Source organism: Aythya ferina (assembly GCF_964211825.1).
Source record: "Aythya ferina genome assembly, chromosome: 8".
NCBI classification, from domain to species: Eukaryota; Metazoa; Chordata; class Aves; order Anseriformes; family Anatidae; genus Aythya; species Aythya ferina.
The window spans coordinates 17001930-17010260 of record NC_140304.1 but is presented as its reverse complement, the minus strand read 5'-3'; the positions used below and the strand labels follow the sequence as shown (position 1 = coordinate 17010260).

Sequence of the window (8331 nt, the reverse complement as noted above, 5' to 3'; positions counted from 1 at the left end):
ATACTTGTGCTACCTCCTAGGTTATATTTTTGAACACTTAACCTTCTCTCCCCTGCTTTTTGGAGAAGAGATTTTTCTCCAGAAATACCTTATTTGAAATTTTTATCTGTAGAGGGAAAACCGACTAGTGCAGTACCAGAGGCTACTAAAATAAAGTGTAGACTAGTAAAGAGGAGGCCCCAGGACTGCCTCAAGAACCTGTGAGCAGAGAGGCTGGTCCTTCCTGTGGAGGTAAGTTGTGACTAGATCAACCATGCCTGAAAGCGTTGACCCATGTAGCTGAATGCACAGAAGGTGAAGGTCACGATCCCGAAGCACAGGCAGGCTCTTATGCCCCATATAATGTAGGACAGCTGTCCAAGAGCTGCAAGTGCCTTGTGTGCATCCCAGGGCAATGAAGCTGGCTAAATGATGCCCTGCCCTCTCCTTGGGATTCCTGACTGAAATAGCCTCAGTACCCTTTCAGTGCTTCACTTCAAGGTAGTGCTTAAAATCTCTGAAGAGGAGCATGACAATAGGGCACGTTTTTTGCCATCACTAAAGCATGTCACCACCTACATTATTATGAGTGGATGCTAGCTGTTATCTGCATAATGTAGCAAGCAGGTTTCAAAACTTTTTTTTTTTTTTTTTAACATATCTTCTGGTAGTTAAATGGGCTGCTTGAGATGATACAGCTAGGAGTAAGCTAAGGGGAAAAAAACAGCTTTCAGTTTCTTCTGCAGGAATTTTCCATGTCTTCCACATAACAGTCTTCTTCAGCTTAAACTTAGCATTTCTTGGCAATCAAATGCCATCCCAGAAGCAGCTTCTTGAATACAGAAATGTCCATATGACGTTTATGTGGCCAAGGACCACACATTCAAAATTTGAAGCACAGAAGCTCTTTTTTTTTTTTTTCCCATGGGTTATAAGAATGGGAGAGAATCCAAAAAAAATCAGACTGGATGTGAAAGGTCATTAAAGCATTGGTATCCTTACAACAAGAGTGGATGTTTTTACAATTGTGGAGCTTGAATCTATTTAGGCCAGATATGCTGGGAGGCAGAACGGTTGAGCAAGGAGAGCTCAGGAAAGGAAGGCCCTCACACCACGTGTGGCATTATGTTATGTCCCAGTTATGTCATGTCCCAGTTATGTCCCAGTCTGGGTCAGGGACATAACTCTTCTGACTTGCTTCGCCTTCAGCCCTCTTGGGGTGTTCCCCTGCTTGCAACACATGTTGAGCCCTTCCGGCATTGCCAGCAAAAGTAGAGGAGGGGAGAAGGGTATGCTGGCATCCAGAACCCTGCATGGTGCCCTTGGACGGAGAGGAAAAACATTTTTCTCCGCTTTGCCACCAGCACTGACATCCAGGGTGACGATGCAGTGCTGACTTGGGGAATTTGCTTTTTTGATCTTTTATTGGTAATAATTCTTGCTGTTATAAGTTATGACCATACAATCTTAATGATTAGCTCCTAACATTTGGGCTATGGTGCATTGAGGTAAGAGCTTTGGCAGCGAATACCGGCTCAGAAGGGTTTGCTTCCCGCAGTTTTTGTTTTCAGCTATTAATCTGATCCTGCATAACTGAGTTTGAATGGGATACAACGGTGCAGATGTGTGCCCTGACCTGGTAACTGGACAAACCATACATGAGGCTGTTTATGTTCTAATGCAGTCAGAAACAAAATGGTGGTTGTTTTTTTGTTTTGTTTTGTTTTCCAGAGAGCAAGGGGAGACCATACCTCTGTGGGCTTTGGCCTTTGAGAAATGCAAAGAAAAAAATCTCTTTTTCTCAGTTTTTCTCCCCTCACGGAAGATAAATGTAATTTTATTTTGGTCCAATGCCACACTGCATAAAAGGGTACCTGTGTATGCTCTGTTTGACCTTACCATCTATATTTCATGTACTCTACTGCTTATTCCATAAAGCAAATCTTAACACTTTGCTAGGCTATATACCATCAGGTAAATCATCCTTGTTATAAGTTGTTATACTTCAACCCCAGCGTGAGTGTATGCAGGAAAAGAGTAGGTTTTTTTGCGAAGAAGGCTGTAACATACTACACGTTGAAGAATTTTAAGCAACACATGCTTAACTCCAAAAGCAACGTGCTTTCATTTCTAGAAAATATTGACATTTTGTAGCTTGCTGTGTGACTGATGCTAGCTTTCCTCCCTTCATTTTATAATTTCTAGTCACAGAAAGAGGAGCATAATTTAAGCCTTCTTTTTTATATACTGAAAACTGCTTACCCAGTCTTCAGGAGCTATGTCAGAGAAACCATCTGAAGACGTTGATTTCTGCCACGCGTCCCACAGAAGAATGATGATACAGGTCTTTTTCCAGCCTCCTTAGATGCAGTGGTTCTTTATTTCTGAGGGAAAAAAAAAAAAAAAAAGCCATAGTATAATTGCACTGTTTGTCCCACAGGTATTGCAACGTGAACATGGAGATTTTTACTAAATTCAGAGCTATCTGTGCTGTTCCTTTGCTGAAGTCTGCTATTATTTCTCTGTGTCAACTCAGAAACACACAAGGCAGAGCTTCTGTTGTCCCAGGCACTGAATGAAGATAGGAAGAGACTTCCCTTGGTAGTGTGTCAGTTCAGAGCAGTAGCACATTAAAATCCCGAAATCCAAAGGATCTTGGTGCTGTGCCTAAAGTATTCAAGTGTTACTCTGTGACCTGTGACATCCGGCCTCAAAACTTTCGCAAATTCAATCTCTCCTTTCAGTCCACAAGATTTTACAGGGTACATATTGCCATCCTTTCGTTTTTTTTTTCATGTTTTATTTGCTAAGCACAGCTTGATTTGTTTTACTGATCCCCCTTGACCAACAGAAGGTATGTTTTAAAATCATACAGTGAGAGTATCACATTCTGGTAGATTATTGTTTCAAGTATTTTTTCTCTTCAAGGGAGATATTTGCATTGAAACTTCCTCACCAAGTAAAGAAAGATAGAAAAGCACAGAGATGTTTTTGCATGCATTTGATGATGAGACTTGATGTCCGGTTATATAAGTAAGTGTCTGCTTTTGTTTATGCAAGCTTAGTTTCCTTGAGGCATTATTGGCATAATCACCCCAGCTGTCCCATATTCAGCCTAACCACATGCAATGCACACATAGCATTTTGTGCAAAAAAACACCGGTCAGGAAGCCTCATCAGATGCAGAAGGAGGGCCTGTGGCTGCAAGAAGCGGCCGGGAACACACTTTGCAGCAGAGGGCTGCTGGAAGTCAGTAGCTATCACAACTCTCCATGTCTGCGTGCTGAATAAGCAGAGGCAGGTGCGTGTGTTTGGGCGGTGGGCTCCTCCCTCCGTACCCGTGGCTGCGTATGGTGTGTGCAGCCTCAGCATGGAGCAGCCAGGCGAGCGAAGGACGGCTCGTAATCCAACCCTGCTCGAAGTGCCCTTACACAGCAGCGGCACAGTGCCTGGCAGTGCTGCTCAGCACACAGTGAGCAGGTGAAGGCTTGTTGCTTCCAAACCAGTTGTCTCAGTAGTTTTCAGGAATCTAAACTCCTCCAGCTATCCTGTAAGTCCTGGTTGATATAAATGGGCTTACTATTAACCCCCTCTGGTCCCCAGGAATGTTCCCGTCCTCCATTACAGTCCAATAGTTTTAAACTTCCTTAAGTCATTATCCAAAACAAATAAACTGGGATTAATTCTTGTTTCTCTCATTCCTATTCTACTTCCATTTTAGTTATCCCATCAATAAATCCTACTTTGCAGGCCTGAAGCAATTACACCAAACTCTTCAGTCCTTCCGATCCCTTCTGTTAAGAGTTGTGTACTTTCTTTACCTCCCTCCTGTTTTGCTTTCTAAACAGCTTTCTTACCACCGTTCATATCACTGTTACAGCTCAGCACTCCCTGATTTCACAGGACACTGAGCACGTTGGTGCACCCCTGGTTTGTACCCTGCCTCAGCAGACCCAGCTACAGCAGGTACCAGCCTGCGAGGCACTGCCGAAGATCTCCAACCACTCCAACTCACAGCAAATTGCCACACCAACAGGTAATCCTCATCCAGAACTTCAATTATGAGCAATTAGGTTTGCCTAACTCCTCAATAATAGCTGCAACTGCACCTCATTTTTCAGATTATCCCAGGGAGGTGATCTCTTTTTCATTTTCCTTCCACATTTCTCAGAAGCTCCCACTTCCACTGAGCCTGAGGAGACCTGGACTGGGCCACTACCATTAGCAAACCTGACTGACAGCCCATCTGCTTGTGTGATCTAATGAACGTGCCAACTCCTTGTTATCTACGTGCTGTCTGTTGTCTTCTCTGCACCTAACTGACATCATTTATTGCCCTGATGCTTTATCATCTCACTAATCAGCCTTTGCATCCACACCCAGCTACCAGCTTCTCCCCACATTTCTTGTCTGGCCACCAAGCTTTCTTTGCCAACCCTGAGTGGCTCTTTGAGATTTTTTTGCAGCTTTTTCCCTTTTCTGACACATGTTTTATAAGTAACACTTCTGCCTTTTGTTACCCTCAAATTTATTTTTTCATGCCATTTGCCTATCCAGACACTCCCCTTTCTTTCCAACCTTCCTGCTTCCATTGTCTTCTGCTGGGGTGCCTGTACTTTTTCTAGAAAGCCATCTACACCACTTCCTTGTCCTAATCCAGGTACCAGCCAGGCATCTTGATCCCACCACACCAAACTCAAAACCTCAGCACAACTGGAAGCCAGCTCTCACCAGCAGCGTGCCGATGTCCAGCCTGCAGAAGAGGCTCGCTCTCTTGCAGAGTGTTGCCTCCACGGTCCAGGGTGGCTGTGACCCCCATCTGCTCTCCAGAACACCCAAACAGATGCCCTGCTTGGAGGCTTTCAGGCCAGCTGCCAGGTGAATCTGTGGGGTGGAGTGGGTTGTAGCCAGCCAGCTGTGTTTGCACCAGAGGGCGCTTACAGACTACTGAGCTGGAGCCCTCCTCTTCTGGGTGCTATGCAAAAGGCCTTGCGCTGCTGCTCAGTTCCTGCAAATAAAAGGAAGAAACAAAACCACCCTGTAAGCACACATCCTTGGCAGGGAATGGGTTCGCGTCCCTTCCCCACTGCAGTGCTTGTTCGCAAGGTGAAATTCTGCACCCTGAGCTATGCAGTCCACAATACCTCAGTTATTGTCATGGCTTTAGAGGCATTTCTGTAATATTTTTGTGTTCCCAGACAGATGCATTGAAAACTGTGGAAAACAAATGCTTCCCGAGGTACCTGCCTGTGCCACCCGTCAGCACAGGAAGCACGCGCCCAACCTGCTCATGGCCTGTGCCCCGCCCGGCCCTCCCCATGCCGGCTGGTATCACCTTCTCGTGGTACCACCAGGCAGCTGGTGGGTGTGGTTTTCTATCACGTCTGACTTTTACATAATGGAGTGAAAGAGAACATGATTTTGGTACTCTTTGGAGGCTCAGCTAAGCCTCCCTAGTTATTAATTGCATTACACAACTTAGTTATGTTGAATGGTACAGGGTTTAGGACACTGACTTTTGCCCAGTCCTCTCTTAGAAAAATTCAAGAACAAATCCCTGTGGTGTTCAGCTCCTTCCCTAGTGTCTGGATCCTCTGCAGCTGATCCTCCCACCCTGGTGCCTCAGCAAGGGAGGCAGGGTGCGAAGCAAGGGCAGCTTTATCAAGCTTTACAGCAAAACACCACAAAAGGGTCTTTAAGCCAGGCAGCACACTTTGTCTCCACTGTTTGCATATGTTAGATACTGTAATATCCTCTAAGTAAAGTCAGCATGGTGAGCTTCTCAAAACCTGCCCCAGTCCTCACTCTTTCCCATCTCATCCCCCCTTCCAGCAAATATAAGCTACTTCTGTCCTTCTCTCTGGTTGTGGAGAGATTCAGGACCAAATTTTCTGAATGTAAGCACTACATGGATCATCATGATTAAAAATTTCTCTCCACAAGTGAATATCCTCAAGAATGACACAACATAAAACGTTATCAGCTGTGACAGCAAGTTGATGCTAGCACAAGAGTAATCCCACCTGCCCAACTCCTGTGCAGACCTATAGGAACACGTCTAGGGTTGTACATGCATTTTTGAAAGCACAGAATAGATATCCAGAGGGAAAATCCAGCTTGAATCCTGCCACAAACTATTATATTTAACGTAAAAGACTATAATGCAACATAAATAATATACTGCCTTATAAAATAAGTGGCTGAGAATAGAAACATGCTGTTCTTAGAATTATGGTATGTTTTGCAGAAAAACCACAGAGCAAAAGAAAAAGTCGTCATTCTCCCAATAAAATTTAATTTACTGAAAAACAAAACAACAACAAAATTGAAAATGGAAAGAAAGTAATAAATCAAAGATTAGGAACTCCAGCACTGAAAACATGTTGCTTATTTTCCTTAGAGCCAGCTTGCTCCTAGTTATAAACATCAGTGTCCTAAAAAGGGATGGGCTCAGCTGATACTCTGACTAGCCTATTGCAAAAGCAAAATTACAAAACAGAGAGCAATCATAATTACTATCTCAGTTTGGAGCTGAGATAGAAAGGTAGAAGACAAACTGTTTAGGAAATAAATCATGATTTGCACGCACGTATCACGGTAGACGGAAGTTACTCAAGGATTTGTCCAAGGGCTGACCTTGGATCTGCTATTGTTCACTTCTCATTGATGGTCTTAGACTAAACCCAAGGACAATGCCAATTAAGTGACAAGGCAGCAAAAGGTACAAAAGAGGAAGGAGAGCATCATGTGAGGAGGAGAAAATGACACTGAGAGACAGAAGAAAATCCCTCTGTTCAGCATGCAGCACTGCACGTCCAGGTACAAACCTATGCTGTATACTTTGGTTTACCGACAGGCTGATGGAAACCGGGATCTGAATGTGTTAGCCAGTCTCAGTGAAATGCCACCAAACAGCAGGGCTACAAAAAGAGAAATGCATTTTCTAGTAGCTCTCAGGCAAATTATTTCCAGCAGTGACATATAACCCAGTAGTTCCCAGCACCGAGGCCACTGAACAAGACACCTGCCCTATCTCTGGGAAGCTGCAGGCACTGTTGGGCATCCAGGCCCCATCAGCCAAGCTGGGTGCTGGTGGATCCCTCCTGGAAGAGACGTGTGAAGGAGCTGCGATGGGGATCAGCAAGTGCAAAATGGGTCCTTAGACAGGAGGCTGAATGTGCTCAAAGGCTTCTTTCCCATCTGATCAGAAACAGTTCTCATGGAAACACACAGAACTCTTCTCCACCAGGAATCCTTGATTCTGTGCTAAGTTCCACGCTTATGTTATTTTCTCCACCAAGCCTTTAACATTTCATCTGACCAGGTCTTCTGCTGCTGTGAGGACCCTTGCGGATGGAAAAAATCAAACTTGCAAATCACTTGCAGGTCATGGCATCTTCCAACACATTTACTGTCCAGAGAGACAGACCCATCCTTGCACAGGAGCCCAGGAAGGAGTACACCTGAAGCTGCAGCAAGGGCATCGCGTCAGCCAACATTCAGCTGGCTACTTCTGCTGCTGGAGAAGGAGAAGGTGCCTGGAGGATTACACACACACAGACCTTTGTCACGGTGGCAGAGGCCGGAGAAAACAGCTCCTGCATGCACACGATTTCACACAGTGTGTGTGTTATGTTGGGATTATGGGTTTGTTTTCACAGGAAAGGAAATGGCTGGTGTACATGAACGAGCAGGCGAGAGGTTTCTCCTCTTGGCTCCCACATCTCGGTTGGGCTGTATGGGCCTGGTGAGGGGGACTTGCTAGGGAAGAGGCTCCAGAGGGTGTCTGCACTGCAAGACCACCGGGAGAAACACAGGCTAGGATCAGAGCTGGCTGCAAACATTTTAGATTTTTTTTTGTTTTAAACCAGCTGTTAAAATGTGTTGTCAAAGCAATGTAGTTGGTTAAAATACAGAGCTTACACTGAGCAAAGGAAATTTACACAGCAGCACAACCCCCCCCCCCCCAAAACCTCTGAGTGGTAATTTCCCTGTCAAACTAATTCCCATCTAGCTTGTTCCCCAGCATCATCTTTAATTGCTAGAGCCTCACAGAGAGGCCTGTGTAAGGGAAGGAAAATAATAATTAGCCTAGCTTTTCTCTCATCTTTGCTGTCAGTCTGCAGGGACTGGCCTTTTAAACATTTATTTGCTTAAATAATGTTGCTCTGGTGGATTGTTAGAAGGAAGAACCCAGAGGGAAGAAGGGTGTTTGCATTGCACAGTGCAGGAGCAGGGGGAGAATCACGCTTCTCTTGCTGCCTTCAGGGAGCTGAATTTTGTTGGCATGTGTCAGAGAAAGGCTTCTCTCCTGTTCCACGAAATCATGGGTTTTAGGAATATGAGCGGAGA

At 44.9% G+C, this 8331-nt stretch overlaps 1 protein-coding gene across 2 annotated transcripts in view; it reads right to left on the bottom strand.

The window, feature by feature from the left end:
- The window catches only part of COLGALT2 (collagen beta(1-O)galactosyltransferase 2), a 148867-nt gene that overhangs the window by 79477 nt on the left and 61059 nt on the right, over window positions 1-8331 (bottom strand). For both annotated transcript variants that reach the window (XM_084527388.1, XM_084527387.1), the window contains 2 exons: window positions 4711-4987; window positions 2242-2363 (listed from right to left, as the gene is read on the bottom strand). The gene's annotated coding sequence lies outside the window, so the exon portion shown is untranslated. The remainder of the gene's footprint in view (window positions 1-2241; window positions 2364-4710; window positions 4988-8331) is intronic.